Source organism: Mobula birostris, chromosome 13, assembly GCF_030028105.1.
Source record: "Mobula birostris isolate sMobBir1 chromosome 13, sMobBir1.hap1, whole genome shotgun sequence".
In the NCBI taxonomy this organism is placed as follows: domain Eukaryota; kingdom Metazoa; phylum Chordata; class Chondrichthyes; order Myliobatiformes; family Myliobatidae; genus Mobula; species Mobula birostris.
The window spans coordinates 39,568,966-39,588,970 of NC_092382.1; the positions used below are offsets into that span (position 1 = coordinate 39,568,966).

The 20,005-nt window shown below is 46.8% G+C and overlaps 1 long non-coding RNA gene across 2 annotated transcripts; it reads left to right on the forward strand.

Moving 5' to 3' along the window:
- The first annotated feature begins 6,142 nt into the window (after positions 1 to 6,142).
- LOC140206735 (uncharacterized) lies at positions 6,143 to 19,977 on the forward strand. 2 transcript variants are annotated; one of them, XR_011888373.1, is made up of 3 exons: positions 6,143 to 6,224; positions 12,808 to 12,972; positions 19,884 to 19,977. It is a non-coding gene; the product is annotated as an uncharacterized lncRNA (long non-coding RNA). The 2 variants fall into 2 exon arrangements; XR_011888374.1 differs by lacking the exon at positions 6,143 to 6,224 and adding an exon at positions 10,562 to 10,671.
- Positions 19,978 to 20,005: the final 28 nt, after the last annotated feature.

The window sequence follows — 20,005 nt, forward strand, 5'->3', positions numbered from 1 at the left end:
TGGCCCCTGGTCTCGGAGTCCTGGACTCCCCGACTCCCTGTTTCTCAGACACTATTTCACTGCGTGTCGGCCCCTGGTCTCGGAGTCCCGGACTCCCCGTTTCTCAGACACTATTTCACTGCATGTCGGCCCCTGGTCTCGGAGTCCCTGTTTCTCAGACACTATTTCACTGCGTGTCGGCCCCTGGCCCCGGAGTCCCGGACTCCCTGTTTCTCAGACACTATTTCACTGCGTGTCGGCCCCTGGTCTCGGAGTCCCGACTCCCTGTTTCTCAGACACTATTTCACTGCGTGTCGGCCCCTGGTCTCGGAGTCCCGGATTCCCTGTTTCTCAGACACTATTTCACTGCGTGTCGGCCCCTGGTCTCGGAGTCCCGACTCCCTGTTTCTCAGACACTATTTCACTGCGTGTCGGCCCCTGGTCTCGGAGTCCCCGACTCCCCGTTTCTCAGACACTATTTCACTGCGTGTCGGCCCCTGGTCTCGGAGTCCCGGACTCCCTGTTTCTCAGACACTATTTCACTGCGTGTCGGTCTCTGGTCTCGGAATCCCCGACTCCCTGTTTCTCAGACACTATTTCTCATACAGAAATCCGTCAACGTTAAAACCACTTCCCCTCGTGGCCTCTACCGACTGTGGTCCGTGGAGTCCGCTGAGCAGCTCAGCAGGAACCCTGAGGGGAACAAGCAACCAAAGGAGACCGTGAGAGGACCGGGGGAAAGTCACCCCGTGGGCCCGCCCGTCTCAGCGGCGTCCAGTGGATCGCTAGTTCACTAACACCAGGGCCGCTGGAGGCTCCCGTTGGGACTCCTGGCTGGCTCGCCAAGTTGTCCTTATCAATTCACTATTCACTCAGAGACCACGATCAATTCTTTATTCAACCTGATCCGAGCAGAGGTAACCACCATACGCTTCTACAGCGTCTGGCAGTCAGCTCTGCCCAGCACGAGTACAAGGTTACATTTATATCCAAAAGAAAGGTTTCAGTTAGCAGCTGTTTCCCCTGTCCACGCTTATGATGGTTTAGTGGTCAGCAATTTCATCAGGGTCACAACAGCTTCAGGTGCAGAGGTACAGGTCAGTCAGCGCTTCTGTTCTGAGAGATGAGCATGCAGTTGCAACATCCTAACCGTGCCCGGTTCTGTTGTCTAGTTCCCGCCCCTGCTATATTTTCCAGATCACATATACCATTTAACCCTTCCTATCCCATACTCCAACCCCCTTTTCACTTACACAAAGAAGGTTGAAAAGTTTGTCTGGACCGAGCCTTGTCAGGATGCATTTGATCGATTGAAAGTTATTATTTGAGATTAGGCCAATCAATGTAGGGTCGTCAGTGAATTTAATTAGCAGATTGGCACTGTGGGTTGCGACACAAGTCATGGGTGCACAGTGAGTAAAGGAGGGGGCCAAGGAGACAGCCCTGTGGGGTATGTATGCTGAGGGTCAGAGAGACAGAGGTGAGGGAGCCCACTCTTACCACCTACCGGCGATCTGACAGGAAGTCCAGGATCCAGCTACACAAGGCAGGGTGAGGGCCGAGGTCTCTGAGCTCCTTGTCGATACTTCACGCCTTCGCATGGCTACTGCTCTGCCCATGACGGCAAGGAACCGCAGAGAACTTTGGAGAGCAGAGAACATCAGATAAACAAGCCTCCCCTCCATGGACTCTTCCTACACTTCCCCTGCGTCGGAAAAGCAGGCCGGGTACTCAAAGATCCTCACAACCCGGACATTCTTGCTGCCAACCCGCTCCCCCATCGGGAAAGAGATACAAAAGCCTTAAAGCGCGAACCACCAGGCTTAAGGACGGCTTCCTGTCTGCGGTTATAAGCCAAATGAATGATAAAATGGGCTCGACCTCACAATGTAACTCGATGTGACCCTGCACCATATGTTTATCTGCACTGCACTTTCTCTGCAGCCATAATGCTTTGTTACAGTTACTGTTTTGTCGTATATCAGCTCAATGTACTGTAGTAATGTATTGATCTGTGTGGATGGTACGTCAGGCAAGAATTTCACTGTAGCTCAGTACGTGATGATAATAAACAAATTCCCATTTTAATTGTGTGGAAATATTAGACAGACTGAGCTCCTGCTCTGGAACCACAGAAGGAAACTGAACTGTTGTAATTTCTGAGGAATGCAGATAAATGGAAAAGGCTTCAATCTCGCATTACGATCTGCGGTAACTGGGATCAGGTGACTGGTGGTGGGTCTCCCATATCAATGTCAGAATCAGGTTTAATAGCACCAGCATATATCATGAAATTCATTGTCTCTGCAGCAGCAATAGAACCGAATTCATAACAATAGATTTTAACAATTGTGATTTAAAATAAGAACATACATATTAAACAGTTAAATTATGTAAGTAGTACAACATAAAAATAAACTATTTTAATTGTGTGGAACTATTTGACTGACTGGGTTGTTGCATTGCAAATTCTGGAGTGAAGCTTAACTAAACTACACATTTATGAGAAGCTCAGATAAATAGAAAAGGCTAAATTCTCACATAAATGGGTCATACACACAGAAACATTGGCTGCACTTCAGCAGGTAAAAACAGTGGAATGAAACATGCTGAAAATATTGCAGATAAAAATATATTGCCCACCCACGACGAGAGGACGTGACAGATCCGGATCTCACTGCCTTGTCTGAATGGGCAGAAGATGAAGCTACACGGACACGTAGAGCAGTGACCGACAGATGCTGCAGATCTGCGGGGAAATGTGAACAGGAAACGGGATCAGGTGATGGGTGGAGGGTCTCCCACCTGAACAGGTGACTCTGCTCCTCGCCCCTCACCCGCTGCCCGACCCATCCGCCGCATTTCCCACATTATTCCCTATTTACACCAGATACGTATTTACCTTTTCCCTCCATATCTTCCCTCTCCCTTTCCCTCCACCTCCAGGTCACAGAGTTATGGGGTCGATTCCCATCCCGATCCGACAAACTTTTCAGACACAAACTGGAAATGTGCAGGTTTCACTTAAATCAGTCTGTGTTTATAAACACTAATTTCTATTCACATTCCTCCGGCCTCACTGGACAGGAACACTGAAACACCAAGTGAGAAACAGCAGGAGGTGGCCATTCAGCCCCTCTAACCATCAACAAGATGGCTGCTGCTCTCCCATCTCAGCCACATGTTTCTGTCCGATCCTCATTTCCTCGATCCCTTCAGTCTCCACACATCTGCCGGCCTCTGTTTTATGTGAGGACGATCACTGAGTCTTCACCGCCCTCTGTGGTGGGGATTTACAGACATTCACCACCTTCGGAGTGGAGACATTTCCCCTCATCTCAGTCCCGGACAGTCCACCCCCTTTTTCAGAGACTGGGATCCCTGGTTCAACCGGTAATGATGTTGTGCATTTCAATGTGTTCAACTCTCAGTCCTCGATTCTCTAAATGAAAGGGTTATCACATTTGATCTTTCTTCATATGATGACCCACCGTCCAGGGATCAGTCTGGTGAATCTTCATTGCACTCTCTATTACAAATACTCTCTAACCTCTCTGTTAATCCTCTATGGAATTAATTTCCATTTTCTGCAGCCCCGTGTTGCCCCAACCACTCACCTCCCACCCCTGTCACTATTTCCACCTTCCCACCTCCCCCTCACCTGGACCCACCTCTCACTCCCCAGCTCTTGCCCCATCCCCACCCCTCACCTCTTTTCTCGGACTATTTCCCGTCCACTCTCAGTCCAGAGGGAGGGTCTCGGCCCGAAATGTTGACGGTCCATTTCCCTCCACAGATGCTGCCCGACCCACTGAGTTCCTCCGGCAGTTTGTTCTTTGGTCTGTATAACCCGTGTTAGTGTGGGGAGCGGGATTTTACACCATATTCCCGGTACAATCTCAACAAAACACAAATAATTGTCACTTTGCCCGGACCATTGGCCCCGCTTGCAGGGCAACAGTCTGCCGGTGTTTGCCCCCCAATGTGGTGAATCGCCACCACCGTGGGCTCAGACATTTCCACAGATGAGCCCCTCCTGTCCCCACCGGGACAAACATCCTGTCCGCCCCCTCTCTCACCGTCTTCATCCTCTCCCTCCCCGGGGAACCGGCATCAAACCGACGGGCCGAGCGGTCTCCTCCTACCTCTCAGCGACACATCAGACTCCGGCCGCAGGAGACGCTTCACAAACGCCCCAACTTCCCTCGGAGGGAAATGGAAATAAATCAGAAAGCGGACATTTTCTTTGGGATTTGTTCCGCTTTGATGAGGAGTTTGACACTTGTGCGAGCGACGGTGTGAGTGGGGGTAACGCCCTCTCGGCCGGTCCGCCTCCGCGACTGGTTGTAACCAATGACTGACATCCCTTCGCACCAATGGGAATAGCGCAGCTCCTGAATCCTCTGTTGACAGCGGTGGGGAAGGGGCTCGTCACGTGATTAGTAGCCCAGCCGTTAAACCGATAAAGCTCGAGCTCTCCAGCGCGTGGGTGACGTAAGACACCGCCCACGTGAGGGCAGATGCCGGTGTGGGGAGCCCATGTGTGACGTCAGGCGCGTGGGTGCGCGTGTGTGACGTCACTTGTGGGCGAGCGCTTCTATTTAAAAACACTTTCATGGATGTTTCTTAACATTTCAGCTGGACAACAACATTAATCACGGGTTTCATCACTGAATCCAGTGTTGTGAGATGTAAAGTCCCCTGTTATGTGTCTGGCTGTGCCGTGTTGTTGGTGGAGTGGGCAGCCTGGTGTTTGTCTCGATTCGGGTCACAACACCAGAATTGCCAGCGGGGTCCACACACAGTGTATTAGTGACCAGAAAACCTCCCGTCCCTGCAGTCTCTGTCTCCTGGTAAACTCAACACCCTGACAATGTGGATCATAGATACCCCTTCCTCTCAGAGTCAGGGAATCATTCAGACAGTGATCAAAGAGAGGAATTATATTTATTGGTCATTAAAGTTCACCCAGATTCGTTTGGACGGGTTTGATGTGGAGTTCGGGGGTCACAGTGAAAGGGCCGGACGGCCGAACTCTCCCCGTTGTCCAAACATCCTTCCAGGTGAGGCGACCCTTCACCTGTGAATCTTCCGGGGTCGCCCGTTGTGTCCGCTGCTCCCGATGCGGCTCCTCTACACCGGTGACACCGGCTCCTCCGCAGTTGTGCGGGGTCGGGTTGTTTTTTTGGGGGGATCGATGTTATTTTTCCCATTTGTGGGAGGGGTGGGTTTTGGGGGTTGATGATCGGGATGCCGTTCCTTTTTATGCGGGGTTGGGTGGGGTGGGAGTTTGATGTTTCTCTCTGAACGACTTTCATGTTCTTTGTTCCGTGGCTCACTGGAGAAGAAAAAAAAAACTCAGAGCTGTTTATGGATATCTGCTTTGATAATTAATTAACCTTTGAACTATCTGCTCCGAGCGGGATTTCCCGGTGTCCAAACATTTTCATTCCGATTCCCATTTCCTTTGCGACGTGTCAACCCATCGCCTCCTCTTGTGCCAAGATGAGGCCACCCTCAGGGTCCAGGATCAGCACCTTATATTCCGTCTGGGTACCCTCCAACCTGATGGCATGAATATTGATTTCTCCTTCCGCCGAACAAATCTCCCCCTCACCTCTCCCTCCCACTCCCTCTCTTCCTCTCTGACTTTTCACGTCCTCTCACCTGCTGAACACTTCTCTCTGGATCCACTGCTCCATCCCTTTCTCCTATTCTCCACTCTCCTCTCCTATCAGATTCTATTTTCTTCTGCTCTTGAGCTTTCCCACCTACCTGGCTTCACCTATCACCCTCCAGCTCGGCATTTCCTCGCCCGCCCCGATTTTATTCAGATATTTCCTTCATTCCATCTCAGTCCTCAGTTCAACTGGAAACGTCGACTGTTAACTCTTTTCGATAGTTGCTGCCCGGCCTGCTGAGTTCCGCCAGCATTTTGTTGGTGTTGCTCTGGATTTCCAGCCTCAGCAGACTTTGTCGTGTTTGTGATTTACCTCTCCGTTGTCCCTCCCGCCTCCGGCCACTGGTGGCGCTGCATGGACCTCCGGCCACTGGAGGCGCTGCACGGACCTCCGGCCACTGATGGCGCTGCACGGACCTCCGGCCACCGGTGGCGCTGCGTGGACCTCCGGCCACCGGCGGCGCTGCACGGACCTCCGTCCACGGGTGGTGCTGCGGCGAATATCCTGCTGAACGTCTGCCCGGTGCCCATCACAGTTGTCGCCGGCGGTTCTGCTATCGGGGAGGTGAGTAATGGAGTTTGTGTGAATCGGGGGTTTGCTGCAGTTGGAAAGGGCCGGGACCGAGTTCTGCCGGACGGCTGCAGGCTCCGGGCTCTCCGGTCCCGCAGCCCCGGTTTTAGCTTTGCGCCCGAGCCCGGGCTGTGGGATCAGTCAGTTGTGGTTCCCAGGCTGGGAGGGGGTTTGGGGTGAAGGGGATCTGTCTGTGTGTGGGTAGAGGTTACGGGTGGACTGTGGGTGTGGGGTGAGTGGTCGGAAAGATGTGGGACCCTAGGCCTGAAAGGGGGCGGTTGTTAGAAAGTGGGATGTCCTTTCAGCAGGGGTGCAGTGCTAATTGTTTTAGGTGCCGGAGCTGACAAAATCAATCAATCTCAATCAATCAATCTCTATCTCTCTATCTATCTATCTCTCTCTCTCTCTCTCTCTCTCTCTCTCTCTCTCTCTCTATATTGTTATGTCAAAATCAGGTTTATTATCACAGGCAATTGACATGAAATTTGTTTGACTCAGCAACAGCAGTTCAATGCAATACATAAATACATATTCTGGCATAGATAATAAATAAATTAAAACATAAGAAATAAAAAAGTAAATCATTATGCATAATGAATAGATTGTTAAAAATGTGTAAAAACAGAAATGATGTATATTAAAAAGTGAGGTAGTGTCCAAAGCTTTCAAAGTCCATTCAGGAGTCGGATGGCAGAGGGGAAGAAGCTGTTCCTGAATCGCTGAGTGTGTGCCTTCAGGCTTCTGTGTCTCCTACCTGATGGTAACAGTGAGAAAAGGGCATACCCTGGGTGCTGAAGGTCCTTTATAATGGATGCTGCCTTTATGAGACACTGTTTCCTAAAGATGCCCTGGACACTTTGTAGGTTAGTACCCAAGATGGAGCTGACTAGATTTACAACCTTCTGCAGCTTCTCACGGTCCTGTGCAGTAGCCCCTCCATACCAGACAGTGATGCAGCCTGTCCAAATGCTCCCCACAGTGCAGCTATAGAGGATTTTGAGCTTGTTTGCTGTCATGTCAAATCGCTTCAAACTCCTAATAAAGTATAGCTGCTGTCTTACCTTCTTTATGACTACGTCAATATGCTGGGACCAGGCTAGATCCTCAGGGATCTTGATGCCCAGTAATTTAAAGCTACTCACTCTCTCCACTTATGATCACTCTTATGATGATTGGTACGTGTTCCCTCGTCTTACTCTTCCTGAAGTCCACAATCAGCGCTTTCGTCTTACTGACATTGAGTGCCAGGTTGTTGCTGTGGCACCATTCCACTAGCTGGCATATCTCACTCCTGTACGCCCCCTCATCACCACCTGAGAATCGACCAACAATGGTTGTATTGTCAGTAAATTTCTCAATGGTATTTGAGCTGTGTCTAGCCACACAGTCATGTGCATACAGGGAGTAGAGCAGTGGGCTAAGCACACACCCCTGAGGTGCGCCAGTGTTGATCGTCAGCGAAGAGGATATGTTATTACCAATCTGCACAGACTGTGTTCTTCTGGTTAGGAAGATGAGAATACAATTACAGAGGCCCAGGTTCTGCAACTTCTCAATTAGGATTGTGGGAATGATGGTATTAAATGCAGAGCTGTAGTCGATGAACAGCAGCCTGACGTAGATGCTTGTGTTGTCCAGGTGGTCTAAAACCGTGTGAAGAGCCGTGGGGATTGCATCTGCCGTTGACCTATTGTGACGACAGGCAAATTGCAGTGGGTTCAGGTCCTTGCTGAGGCGGGAGTTTATTTCAGTCATAACCAACCTCCCAAAGCATTTCATCACTGTCGATGTAAGTGCTACCGGGCAATAGTCCTCAAGGCAGCCCACATTCTTCTTCTTTGGCGCTGGTATAATGGTAAACCGAGATGAAAGAAATATATCAATTCTAGAGCTCCACAGAAATATAGTGATAGTTAAAACATTAACAATAGTATAGCCTATCAGTACATTTCAGTGTATAACTGGTACAATAAAACATATAATACTTAATAATATGACAAAGTATTACTCAGTTGCACTCACTAATTATCATAAAATATAATTATCAAGCAAGTGAAGAAAAAGACACCAATCATGTGTTTTACCAATTTAAAAGTAATTACCTACTTACCAAATGCCACCAATGAGAAGTTTCAAAATAATTTCCTTAAAGGGTCAGGCGTAATATGTATTCGTGGGTCTGAAGCAACTCTTGTCCTGGTATCATCTGCTGATCTGTGGTACTGCAGCCATGTTGTGACATACGGCTCAGATTCCACTGAACTAGAGGAGGTCTGTGTCGTTTAACAAACATAAGTGCTGATACATGATCTATGAGAGTCCTTGAGTGTGTTGTTGTTATTATCAAGTTGATGTGACTGAATCCTCTCTCATACTCAGCAGTACTAATAGGAATAACTTGTGAACAGCTCAGTAATGGGCGTAAATCTTGGGGGATGCGGCGTCCACGATCCTCCACATAATCTCTGAAGGCATTTATTACAGAGGAAGAAGAAAGCTTAAACCTCTTACAGAGAGATGATATTGCAGCTTCTCCATCATTCTCCATCAGGCAGAAGGTACCGAAGCATCCGGGCTCACACGACAAGACTGCGTAACAGCTTCTTCCCCCAAGCCATCAGACTCCTCAATACCCAGAGTCTAGACTGACATTCACATCATTTATTATTATATTGTTATTTGTCCGCTACTGTGCCTATTGTCTTGTTTATAAATTATTGTACTGCCCTGCACTGTTTTTGCACACTTTATGTTGTCCTGTGCAGGGCTGTAGTCTAGTGCAGTTTTTTAATGTTGTTTTTATGTAGTCTAGGGTAGCCTTGTGCAGTCTCACATAGTCTAGTGTAGTTTTGTGTTGTTTTATGTAGCACCAGGGTCCTGGAGAAACATTGTCTCGTTTTTACTGTGTACTGTACCAGCAGTTTATGGTCGAAATGATGATAAAATACAACTTAGCTTGAAAAAAAAATTAAGCGGTATTTCAGCTGGCCAGTTATCTTTTATCAAGGACACACATTTCATTTAACAGGGAATTAATACATACTTTGAGCTTTAGAAGTTTGAGAACCTTTCAAGGATGTTGCTGTGAACATAAGATGCTGCAAGTCGTTTATAAGACGAGTAAGAAACTGTCGATAATTAATGGAGACAATTTTGTTGTTGCTTGTTAAGGTAATTTCTCCAAACTTCCCCTTTTCAACTGCCTCTTGAGCTTCTAGAGTTCTTGTACCAGGTTGGTCTTTCAGTCCATGCAGTGATCTTCTGATCCATTGGGTCAGTTTGTCTGCATAAACAGTCATAGTAGTGTGTTTCTGTAAACACTCTGAAGTAAACCAAGTTCATGCAACGTGTCATACGTTAGAGCGAAGTCCAATAGAAACTGTCCTGAAGAATCTTTTCAACAGACCTTCATAGGTTTTTCTCTCACTCCCAGATCCTGTTTCATTCTTCATTGCTTTTTCAAAGTGAAAACACAGTGCTTCATAATTTTGTCACACTGCTGAAACTGTTCGAAATGAACTAGCCACACACCTGGTGCCCAGAACACGGCCTATTTCGCAAATTTGTTGTTCTAGTTGAGAGGCACATTCAGACAGTTCCTTTTGATTTAGAGGTGATCTGCTGTAAACAGAGTAGAATTTGTTGATAAATGATTGAAAATGATTTATTCTATGAACTTCTCTCACTGAATCACCTACTGCAAGTTCTAATATGTTATTAAGACTACGCCAATTTGTCACATCAGGGTTATGTTCCTTGAGAATTGTAGCAACACCAGATTTGACAGCAGGCATTATGTTCACCTGATCACTAGCAAATGCTACAAGGTTCTGTTTCAAGTAAGAGTCATCAAACCCATGATTCTTGAGACAATTCAGAAGATGCTTAACAATAGTTGCAGCTTTCTGATCAGGCAGTTCAATTAGATCTAAAAACATAAAATGGGGATCCCCTTCCTTATCACGTTTCAAATAAACTATTTGTGCGGTCTTAATGCTCAGGCTTTTTGATTCATCAATGAGAACAGAAAATTTGCCATTTTTTCTGTTTGATATGCTAGCAAATTTTCTTTTTTATATTAATGGCTGCTGTTGACGTCAGAAGTTTACATACACCATAGCCAAATACTCAGTTTTACACAATTCCTGACATTTAATCCAAGAAAACATTCCCTGTCTTTGGTCAGTTAGGATCAGTACTTTATTTTAAGAATGTGAAATATCAGAATAATAGTAGAGGGTGTAAAAGAGGTTTACCAGGATATTGTCTAGATTAGAGGGCATCAGCTATAACGAGAGGTTGGACAAACTTGTGTTGTTTTCTCCAGAGCGGCGCAGGCTGGGCTGAGACTGGATGAACGTTTATAAGATTACGAGAGGAATAGATAGAGTGGACAGACAATATATTTTTCCTGGAGGTTGAAATGTCTAACACATTTAAGGTGAGAGGGGATGTGAGCGGCAAGTTTGTTTCTTTCCACAGAGTAGTGAGTAGCTGGAATGCTCTGCTTGGGTTGATGGGAGACCCCCACCAGTCACGTGATCCCATTTGCCCGTCGCATTTAACCACAGATGTAACAAGCCCGTTGTGCATGCTCACAGTCTCCGGGTGAGCCGTGTTTTCCTTTCCGCTCAGTGTTGGACTGGACTGGATCATCTGCAGGATTGGGAAAGTGTCTTTGCCTCCTGGGTCGGGGTGCCAGGGGTTGGGATCACTGTCTGTGGGCCAAAGATATCACTTTCCCATCGGTGTGTATTGAGACCGATCCCGAGCGGGGAGATCTGATGTTGGCCGTGAGCCCTGAACCGAAAGCCAATTACTCATTTAGTACCCAGTTATCTGGGCTCTTCAAAAAATGTGTCGACTTCACTTAATCTGCATTGAACGATCCAAACCAGGAGCCCAGGCTGCCTATTTCCGCAGAATTCCCGCCAACAGCTTCAGTGAGGCTGTGTGCCGCAGATCTGCCCCACCCTCCGCTTTGTGACGCAAATTCATATGGTGTGTCCTTCAGTCACCGGATGGGTGGTGATGCTTCCTCCATGTTGCGTTGGGGAAATCTGATGTTGGCCACCGAGTCCTGTTAACTTCCCCCAACTCGCCTCATTTCCTGAGGCTCCTCGCATTTGTCCTGAAGCTTTATGGATCTTGTGTCTTCTCCCCGACTAGAGTGGGTGAGAAAGGAGAACGTCCCAGGTTTTGGGGATCTTTGATTTCACTGCCTACTTTACCGAGGGACTGGGAAGTCTAGGGGGAGAGAATGGTTTCTGTGATGTGCTGATCTGTATCCAAAGTTCTCTGCTGTTCCTCGCAGTCACAGGCAGAGTAGTTACCATACAAAGTGTGAAGAGTCCGGGTGGGAAACTTTCTATGGTGTGTTGATAAAAATTTGGTGAGGGTCAAAGGGCATATGCCAAAATTCTTATTGTTTGTTCTAACTATGTCATTTTATGAGCTTTTATTATGTGCGATTAATTCAGTATCTGTGTATCAGTGATCGTCCTTGATCCCTTCTCCCACCTGGTTCCTTGTGCTCATCCCTGCCCATCTTGTTCAACCTCTGTTTAGTCTCCTGCCGCCCGCTTCAGTGGTATGCATCAACCATCTGGGTCAACCTCGGTCCACCCTGTATCCCACCACCTCAATGTTATATATCAGCGATCTTTCTTTTACCCTTTGTCTTCATTGTGAAGTGTTCTTTTGCACATTTGGCCTTGCTGAGTTATTTCCAGAATCGGTTTTGTTAGCTGGAATGCCAGAGGGTCATCAGGTACCAGTTCTGTTGTGCATTGGTGTGGAGATGCTAGTTATTGAACTGTGACTGGCTGACACACTGCAGCATTTTACTGGCAGCAAAGAGTACTGGGAGAGTTGGTGCTTCGGCTATAATCCTGTGATCTACATTCCAGGCATATGGAACTGTTGGTGTTTTGGCTTTGACTTTGGTTAGTGCTTCTACAGATGGGGATGGATGGTCGTGCTTCTGCAATGAAGCAGAAATTTCGAGCAGCTGGAGGAGGGATGTATGGTTAAGTAAACCTACCGAATGCTGAAAAGCCTGGACACAGTGGATATGGAGAGGATGTCCCCATTAGACAGAGAGTCTGATCTGACAGCACAGTCTCAGAATAAAAATGCTTCCCTTTAAAACTGAGATGAGGAAAATTTTTTGACCTAAAGATATCTGATCTGTGGAATTTGTTGCCGCAGAGGTTGGTTGAGGCTGCCATTTGAGTAATTTTATAACAGAGATTAATATATTCATGATTGCTAAGTAGCTTCAGGGTTACAGGAGGAAGGCAGGAATATGGGGTTGGAATAAAACTCAGCCATGGTTGAGTGGTGGGGCAGACAAGATGGATTGAATCACCTAATTCTGTTCCTGTCTCTTATGTCTCACCATGTCTTATGCCATATCGTTTTGTGACGTGTGAGGGACAATAAAAGATTGTTCACTGAGATCATTATACCTGACTTCAATGTTTAGCTTTCTGAGTTTTGTTCTTAGTAACATTAAGCAGAAATGTTTGGTTCTCCTTTTTATTGTTAATGTGCTTCATTACCTTTCGTGTTACAGTTAGACCTGCGGTGAGAGATTCATTGGAAGAAAACCCCAACTGGAAGCAAACCACGACTCAAATGAGGGAACAACAACATCTGAACCAGCCCGAGGATTTTGAGCATTAACTGGAGAGAACCCATCTGATTTGGAGGATCCAGTGATTCATCAGGAGAAAGTTTGGTGAGTCTCATTTACTCAAACACTGGTCCTTTAGGCATTACATACCTGTACAAAGGAAGGTAGGAAATAGTTGGAGTGAGACTGAATGTGCCCAGAAGTACCAGTTATGCCTCTGTCAGACCCAGTTACAATCACTCCAGGTCTGGTAATGTGTTTCCAGCAGCCCAGCCCTTTAAAACCACTCACATTCTGTGGAAGTTGAATCCGGATAAAGTCACTCAGAGACTGTATAAGTACAAACTCATTTTTCCAAGCACCTGGGGCTTACTCAGTTCGTCGCTCAAACAGGAACAGTCTATGACTGTACCTGCCCTATCCAGTAACTGACTAACAATTCCCCTTACACCACAGGTATATCTGTCCAGATACCCCCCACACAAGATAGGCTGGAGCCAAAGTTATTTACTACATGACAGCCCCTAAAGACAAATTACAAAATAGTCATAATGGCTTACACACACAGAACAGACTGAAGCTGTCCTATATCTACACATGAGTGCACAGGGAGATAAGCATCCTGAAACCCCAGCTAGCTACCCTCAAGAAGAAATATGGCTCAGCATGGCTCAGCACATCTGTTGATCATCAGCAGTTTCTTTCAGAAAACAAGCTGCTATTGTTTAACGAAGTGTTAACCCTTTTACATACTTTATCATTCCCTCCTTTTCATCATTACATCATCAACAAAGCAGTATTTTTTTTACAGAGAAAGTAACCGAGTACAGCATTGACTTATCAGTGGGTGAAAACAGCATACATCAGTAATGATAACAATCATATGTACAACTATTCGGCCATAATGCAATATCTCGCCCCACATATTACCGAACAGACCTTCGAAGACCACCATTTCGACCCTTCGGTGAACCCGTGTAAATCCTGCCCTACTTCCTTGATGCTGTCAGTCTCCTTGGCAGTGTGCTCGGAGAGGGATGTAATGTTAGTAGATTCATGAGGGATATAGGTGCAGCATTCTGTGTAAATAATAGCACAGGTTTCCCCTTTCTCAGCCAGGATAAAACCTAAAGCCTTACGATTCTGTCAGACTGTCTGCCGGATTGCAATCATTTCAGTGGATATTTCTGTTACTTGGGCCTGTGTTTCTGTCAGGGCCCCTGCAGTATTGTGGCCAGCTCCTCAAGTGCTGTAGCCAAATTGATTCTCTCTCATGAATTCCTGGCTACTCCATAGGAGAGAAAAGCGATCATCCAAAATCGCTCAGTCTCAGTTATTCCTCTCCGCTGTTGGGCACCTGCAAGTATGGCCAGGATGCATGTTTCCCAGTATAGGAAGTTCTGTTTGGTGGGGGCCCGAGATACCATCCCTCAAGACACTGACAGCCACAGTCATCTCTGACTGAACCACAGTTCCTCACCTCACTTCCCCGGGTGATATTTGAGAAAGCCCAGTCTGAGAGTTCCTCAGTCTGGTTGAGCGGGATTACTGACATTGGAATCATAGTTTTACCATGCTGGGGAATTTCACCACAAACCCAGCAGGCCCCTACTTCTACCTGTTTGGCATAGGTGTGACAGAAAGGTGTTAACATGGGGGCCCCCGGATTCTGGGGTGAGCCCTCTCAAAGATGTAAACACGAACACCACTATCAACCAATACATTTTCCTTTAGTCCAAGAGAGTCCTTCTACTCAGTTCCTTCAGTAACACGTTTGTTGTCTGTTCGATGTATCCACCGAGATTGCCCCTTCAGTTTCACAGCTGTGGGAGTGGTCAGTAACTCCTGATGTGGTCCTCTCCACCGAGGTCCGAGTTTCCCTCGATCCCAGTTCTTGATCAGGACAAAATTCCCAAGTTCTGTGGTGGGATAGTCACTCCTCTCTGTGGGGTAGTTCTCTTCCTTGTAAGCCTGCCATACCTGCGAATGTAATGCTTGGAGAATTTTGGTTAGTTGGCCCGTAGTCATGTACAATTTCCGGAAGATTATTTATGTACAACTCCAAATGCATAACGGGAATCTGTGTAAACATTCGCACTTTTGTCTGTTGCAAGGATACAGGCATGAGTCGGAGCAAGCAGCTCAGCCTTCTGGGTGGAGGCAGCTGCCTCAAAAGAGGCTTGCTCAACTATTTCACTGTCCGTCACTATCGCATAGCCAGAATATCGTGCTGGATTCACAAAGAGCTTCCATCCTCATAAAATATTGCCTCGGGATTGAGGGGATGTTGCGAAATGGGTGGGAGAGTCTGTCCTTCTCTCACGGTGATCCGGATAGGGAGCAGTTGGTGTGGCCGACTTCATGGCCTGAAATTGCCCAGAGATGGGGTATAACATCTTGGGTTCAGTCAATATTAAAAGTGTGCCTTACCAGATGTCCCGTCTTCACCTCAGACTCCTTCCAGTATCGGAGTTGGCCCGCGGCAGAGTCTTGCCAGTCTCCCTTGGTGCTGGGGACTTGTTTCGTCAGGGTGTAGGCAAGGAACTCCAGTTTCTTCCCTCGGAGAGGTCCCAGAGTGCTATCCTGTCTGTGCAGAGAATCTTGACTTACAATGGTTAGAGCAAGTCTCTCCCTGCTAGATTACACCTCAGACTGGTGGTGACTGTAAATGAAACCACACACTGGGTCCCCCTGGAATTCCACCTTCAGTGGCTGGGTACGTGAATACGTACGTTCTGTGCCTTCAAACCCAGACAGAGTGATTGTAGAATCTGATAGCTGGAATCCCTTTTCCAGTACTATTTTCCGATACCTGGTTGAGAGTGGTTGTGGTTGTCCCCATATCAATCATAAACAGAATTGGAATTCCAGCAACTTGCAATATTACATTGGGCTTTTCCCGAGGAGTGGTACTCATGGTAGGAAGCATCCTTGCTTGTCAATTTTATGGATTGTTGTCCCCACCTGTCCCTTGGTAGGTTTTTGTTCCCATTTCTGATCCCCAGATATAGCTTGCTCGCGTCCTTCACCCTGCTGAACATATTCACCTTTAATATTAGTGCCCTTCGGGGTTGATCAGGATTCGAAAGTCGGCTCGCAATAGTATGTCAAAGCTCGTCGCATTCGATTTTGTTCACTGTCAGGCCAATCCATATTATTTGTTTTAATCATGTTGGCTAACTTAGTTGGTAAGCATTGGAACAGTAAGACATCAAACTGGGCAGACGGATTCCCATCATTAAAGGCTTGGTCTCCTGTGAAAGTGCCGTAGCAGGCCACAAATCGCTCCCAATAGTCTGGTCCCGATTCCCCAGGCTTAGGTTTGCATTCAAGTACTTTAGTGATGTTTACAGGTTGCCGGAGGGCCCTTTCCAAGGCTTGAATAATCCGGTCTGTCTGTTCATTCTCATTATGGTTTCCCACTGGTAACTCCTGATAGGTTTGGTATCTCAATTCTGCCTTTCATTTCCCCCTCCTCAGCTCAGAGAATCGTGCAGCAGAGACAGAATAAATCTTGCGGTGTCACTTTATACATTTGTGTTGTACTGTGGACATACTGAGCAAACTGCACTGGTTTTTCTTTTCTATCTGGGGCCTGATTCATGATCATTATCATTTCTTAAGGCTTCCAGGGTGCATACAGAGGAATCACTGAGGGCTGTCCCTCCTCCTGCTCGTGGATTGGGCAGCATTTGGGTGGGCAATTGTCTTTGTGGAGCCATTAACTCTGGGGTTTTATTGGATTCTTCCCTCCCTGTCTCGGAATAATCCTCAGTATTCCCTGTGTGGATCTCTTTTACCCGAGCAGCCGCCGTATCTGAGCACTGGGAGGATTGGCGTTCAGGAGCACTGGGTGCACTTGGACAGTGTGCAAAGGCTCTTGTGAGAAAATCCTTCATTACCCGTTAACAGGCCTACGAGATAGGTTGTGTGAGAGTGCAGATGAACCCAATCGAACCCAAAGGAGATCAAAGTTCTTAGTGCCAGTGATTTGCTAGCTGTAAGAATGAATACCTCTCTATATAAAATTCACTGTGCACATTTTGTCACTGGGTGGAAAAAGTGCACAGTACAAGATTTTTGTGCACACTGGTCATTACCAATTAGAAGGGACATTGGTGGGAAGGTGGGGAGACCTCCAGTGTCCCTGATGCCCTCACCTGCAACAGGGGTTCCCAACCTTTTTTGCACCGCAGACTGGTTTATTATTGACAATACTCTTGTGGACCGGCCGACTGGGGGTGGGGCGGGGTAGAGTTACAAAGGGACAAGGATAGCAGTCAAATAAGTTGTGTTTACTCTGAGAAAGACTACAATGACCGTGAAGCCTTGCACGGGCACTTGTGTGTGCATGGGTGTACGTACCGATTTTTTTTCTACAAATTGTTTTTGGCGATTCTGTTCAGTGAAACTACGCTGTACATACATTATTTCTACTTTACATAGGCTGTGTATTTATCGTATCATTCCAGCTTTTACTTTATATTACTGTTATATAGTGATAAGTCAATTATAAGTCACTTGTAAGTCATCATAACATTTTAAGTAACGTTTGGATATTAAACACACAGCACATATTTTCCCCGTATGAACATATAAAATCATTGCAACACACCAATATCGCTGAATCAATGGGAGCCCTGGGCTTGTTTTCCTGCAACAAGACGGTGCCATCGAGGGGTGATGGGAGACATCGATATTCGAAGGGAGTTCCTTATGTCCAGTCTATTCCACAATTTAGTTTTCATTGCATTCATTGCAGAAAACCCCGCTTTGCAGAGATATGTTGGAAATGGAATCAACGTTTTTCGTGCTTTCGTGGCTATCCCAAGATATTCAGCCTTGACTTTGATCCGGAATGCCGGCAGAGATGTTATGTCAAACGTACTTTTCAGCCCACCGTCATTTGCAAGCTCGAGGAGTCGATCTTCTTCCCGTGCTGACATGGATGACGTGTGCGGTTTGACCTCTCATGCGTTCAAGTTCAGCAGAGCAGTGGGCATGATAGAGAATGAGGAAGCGTTCAGCTGACTCATATCGCCAAATCATATCGTTGCCTCTCGGCCCGGTACCGGTCCATGGCCCGGTGGCTGGGGACCACTGACCTCCAAGATGTGCATCCAGCTGCAGCTTGTAACCCTGCACTTTAAGGAGTTGGAACTTGAGATGGATGAATTCCGGATCATCCAGGAGTTGGAGGGGTTGATAGATATAACATGAAGAGAGGTGAGTTACACCCAAGGTGCAGGACACAGGAAACTGGGTGAGAGTCAGGAAGGGGAATGAGGTTAAATAGCCATCGCAGAGTACTCTTGATGTTATCCTGCATAACAACAGGTGGGCCACTTTAGAAACTGCTCGGGGTCGGGAGATTACCTGGCAGAGGAAAGTCAAAGCGGTGACAAGGGATTTGTTAGTTCAGGAATTTAAACTAGCAGAGGTCTAATATTCTAGTGGTAAGTTTGGCTTGTGCGAGTGTGGGGAGTCGGGGGTGTTGGTTAAACACAGTTGGAAAGAAACTGTTCCCAAATCTGGCCGTACGAGTCTTCAAGCTCCTGAACCTTCTCCTGGAGGGAAGAGGGACGAAAAGTGTGTTGGCTGGGTGGGTCGTGTCCTTGATTATCCTGGCAGCACTGCTCCGACAGTGTGCGGTGTAAAGTGAGTCCAAGGACGGAAGATTGGTTTGTGTGATGCGCTGCGCCGTGTTCACGATCTTCTGCAGCTTCTTTCGGTCCTATGGATGTTATGTTGACTTGTAGAAGACATTGGTGAGGCCTAATTTGGAGTCTTGTTTGTAGTTGTGGTCACCTACCTACAGGAAAGATGTAAAAGAGGTTGAAAGAGTTCAGAAAAAATTCACAAGGATGTTGCCAAGTCTGGAGGACTTGGGTTATTGGGAAAGATTGAACAGATCAGGACTTTATTGCTTGGAATGTGGAAGATTGAGGGGAGATTTGATTGTGACAGAGGTGCATAGATAGGGTAAATGCAAGCTGGCTTTCTCCACTGGGATTGGGTGGGCTACAACCAGAGGCCATGGGTCAAGGGTGAAAGCTGAAAGGGTAGGGGAACATGAGGGGAAACGTCTTCACACAGACCGTCATCCAGGTGTGGAATGAGCAGCCAGCACACCCGGTGCCTGCAAGCTCAAGTTGAACATTTCAGAGGTTTGTACAGGTACCTGGATGGTAGGGGTATGGCAGTAGAAAGTTTAAGTAGCTTGGCACCAACTAGATGGGCCAAAGGGCCTGTTTCTGTATTGTATTATTCTATGACTGTGACAAGAACCTGAAATAATACAAAAACTCACTTTAAGTCCTTTTACTAGCTGTGCGGACCAACCATTCATCTCAGCAGGAATTGTTTATATGGTGTTAAAACTGTGGCAGTTAATAATACATAAAAGAAAAGTTAATAATACATAAAAGAAAATTCCAGCTGCACTTTAACAAAGGCTATTCGTGTGAGAGTGTTTCAGTTACTGTGGGGCCAGGCACCCATGCAGCTCAGTGGGAAGAGGGAATAATACCAATGGAGAGAGTCAAACTGAGCCAGGTCACAGATTGGGGATGGTAGAAACATAGAAAAAAAAACTACCCCATAACACGGGCTCTCTGGCCCACAAAGCTGTGCCGAATATGTCCATCCCTGAGAAATTACCTCTAATTTTCTGAGCTCCATATACCTGTCCAGGGGTCTCTTAAAAGGCCCTATTGTATCCACCTCTGCCACCGTTGCCAGCAGCCCATTCCACACACTCAGCACTCTCTGCGTAACAAAACTTACCCCTCACATCTCCTCTGAACCCATTCTCATAGAGACAGGAAGAACATCAGAGAATTTGATGGTCATTCCAGATACCATCACTGTGCGCAGTTAGAAGATGATTTCTTGCTCTAACTTGGGTTGAACTTCACTGTAACAGTGTGATGCCAGATCACACCTTGACAGCTCAAGTGATCTCATCTGAAATGTTGTCCTGCACCCATTGATGGATTTTGTAAATCTTTTTACAGGTTAAAAATGACAGGGAATTTGTCTACGGGAATCTTGAACACAACACGCTAGTTTTGCTGTCTCTGTCCAGATACTTAAGAAGAGGAGCAAGGGATTCACTCTATCATCCTTCCTGCTCAGA